Source organism: Sinocyclocheilus rhinocerous, unplaced genomic scaffold (genome assembly GCF_001515625.1).
Source record: "Sinocyclocheilus rhinocerous isolate Xijiao unplaced genomic scaffold, SAMN03320098_v1.1 scaffold304, whole genome shotgun sequence".
NCBI classification, from domain to species: Eukaryota; Metazoa; Chordata; class Actinopteri; order Cypriniformes; family Cyprinidae; genus Sinocyclocheilus; species Sinocyclocheilus rhinocerous.
In genome coordinates this window covers 2,042,039-2,045,208 of record NW_015659941.1, presented here as the reverse complement: position 1 = coordinate 2,045,208, position 3,170 = coordinate 2,042,039, and positions in this window count along the sequence as shown.

The following is a 3,170-nucleotide window of genomic DNA, read 5'->3' as shown; positions in this document are numbered from 1 at the left end:
CAAACCAATTACAGTAAACTTTACAGTATAACAGTATATTTTCTATTGTTTTAAAATGCATTACTCAAGAAAGGACCAAAAAATGAATACAATAATAAAATATTTTACAGTTAAACAACATTACACTGTAAATACATTTACAGCAAGTTAAATGACACGGTAAAATGAGATACAGTATTTTTGCTACAAAATAAAATTACAGTAAGTTACGAGCGAACTGCTGCCAGTTAGTTACTGTAATATCTACAGGAAGTTTTTTTTTACAGTGTAAATATGAATTTACCGTTTATTTTAATAATTATCAAAAATCTAAAAGGTGTGCATTATAGTTGACACCTACATGAACACTTTACAGTTGGTTTTATGACTGTGAGTCATTTTCCTCAAATGCTATTGAGCTTTAAATGATGATATATATTTTGTGTTTGAGCCCATTCGGTAGTGAAATAAACAACATATTTATATATGATTTGACAGTTTATTTGAATAAATATCAAAAATCTAAAAGGTGTGCATTATAACTGAGACCTACATGAACATGTTAAAATAAATGCGGAACTACATTCAGAAATAAATGAGTGATTAAAAGAAAACAGTTAGGATGAGTTTAGCATTTCCTTAAACATTTTCCATTTGGTCACCAATTTATTTTATTTATTTGACTACTTTCATCACACATTTAATTATTTATATATGTATTTAAACAAGATTACGTGTATTTATACACACATTTATTTATTTATTTATTTGCGTATTTATTTATTTACACACACATTTATTTATTTATTTGTGTATTTATTTGTTTTTAATTTCTGCAGGTTTGGTCCTCCATACCTAAACAGCTGTATTCTAATTCTTTAAACACCTAAATGTACACTAAGAGCTAATCTATAGTTAAACTATCTCTGTAATATTACTCCTCTCTGTCATTAGTGATAACTAACCCTTAAACATGTCCGAATTTGAAAAAGAAAAAAAAAATCACTTACCTGAGACGATGAGTGAGCGCTTGGCTGCTGATCCGCCATTTTGGCGCCAGTGGTTTAAAACGGTGGCGGGGCGCAAGCGCACTTTGTGGAATCGATTCATCTTCCCTCGGATAGTAATGCCTGTGACAATGATGACGTATTTTTGACAGTCCTTTCGCACACCGCACTTCGTGTCGCAATTCGCATGTCGTGCGTGTAACAGAGCTGTTGTGAAAACAAGCGTTGTGTCTGTAAACTGTCATAGTCGTACATTTTGGAGTTGTACTCTAACAAACACACAAAATCTCGTATCTGTAAACTTTCGTGGCCGTAGATTTTGGAATCCAACTCTGACAAAAAACAGATATACATACAATACTTTTAAATTACGCACGAGTAAATTAAAATGACACACAAATGCTTTGAATTACGTACGATTATTTTTGACAGTGATTTTATTCCATATTGGACAGGTGTTAGTATGTCGTCTCTGGAGTCAAACGGGCGACAAGTCTTTACTGACCTTCCTGAGTCAGATGTTCTGTTCTTTCTAAGTGTTTGACCAGAATAAGCTGCAAAATGGACCAGACGTTGCTAGTCAGAAGTCTAAGAATGAAAGACCACAATTACCACACATTTTATTCACCAGCATAATCAGAACTAAATCTTTTCAATTATTTTTGGGGGTCAGAAAAAGGAGGCAGTTCATGATGCAATGCTGTGCTGAATGTGGCAGTGGTATATTTCCTGCAGTTTGGCTGCTTTCTCCTCTCCCAGACTTTGCTTTCACAGTGCAGCGGGCCTACAGATGCATGCTGGGATCAGATGGAGTTGTTGGTTCTGTGTCGGCTGGTGAGCGTGCTGTAAGCCGGACTAATGCATTTGCAGATAGATGCTCTATTCTCTCTGGTGCTCATGCTGAGGTACATTTGGAGGGATAAAAAGGACAGGCGGAGCAGACAGATATGACTAATGCAGTGTGTTGATGCTGGAATGAAAGGTTTCTGAAAAACATGCTCCATGGGTTGTCTAGATGAGATCTTTTTTTCTTATTCATCTGTGCGTTTTGCATTTTTCTTATTCTTTGCTTTAATAATGGCCTCTGAAAAGGCAGATGTTGTTTTTCTCCTTGTGTTAGCTTTAATGAGATTTGATATTGCATTTCTCTCTTACTGTGGATGTGAGTGTGATATGTAGAGGTACAAGTGCTGTATCTTACCTAGGGCTGGACGATATGGCCAACATTTATATCACGATATATTTCTTAATTTCGGTCGATACGATATAATTCCGATATCGATATGAACACTATAAAAAAAGCCTCATAAAAACTGCCAAGATCACCCACAACAGATGACGGTACCTACAAACTTATGAAAAATGAATTTGCCAAGTCTATAAAACTATTTAATTTTTTTGAAAAAAAACCCCAGCACAAATAAATTAATGTTCACCTGTATTTAACCTTCATACAAACAAGAAATGTGAAATCACTGTCAAATAAACATCTCAGACTCACCTTATTAATTATTAATATCTTTAACTTCAAACTATAGGCTAACATGCCAGTCCAAAGTTTTTGAACAGTAAGATTTTTAATGTTTTTAAAGAATTCTCTTCTGCTCACCAAGCCTGCATTTATTTGATCCAAAATACAGCAAAAACTTTTTACTTTTAAAACTATTTTTACTATTTCAAATAACTGTTTTCTATTTGGAAATATTATAAAATGTAATTTATTCCTGTGATTTCAAAGCTCAGTCACATGATCCTTCAGAAATCATTCTAATATTTTGATTTGCTGCTCAAAAAACATTTATTATTATGTTAAACAGCATTTATCTGAAATAGAAATCTTTTGTAACATTATAAATGTCTTTATCATCACTTTTGATCAATTTAATGCATCCTTGCTAAATAAAAGTATTAATTTCTATAATAATAATAATAAAAAAAAATTATACTGACTCCAAGCTTTTGACTGGTATAGTGTATAATGCTACAAAAGCTTTTTATTTCAGATAAATGCTGATCCTTGTATCTTTCTATTCATCAAAGAATCCTGAAATTTTTTTTTTTACTCAACTGTTTTAAATATCGATAATCAACATATTAGAATGATTTCTGAAGGATCACGTGACACTGAAGACTGGAGTAATGCTGCTGAAAATTCAGCTTTGATCAAAGGAATAAATTACATTT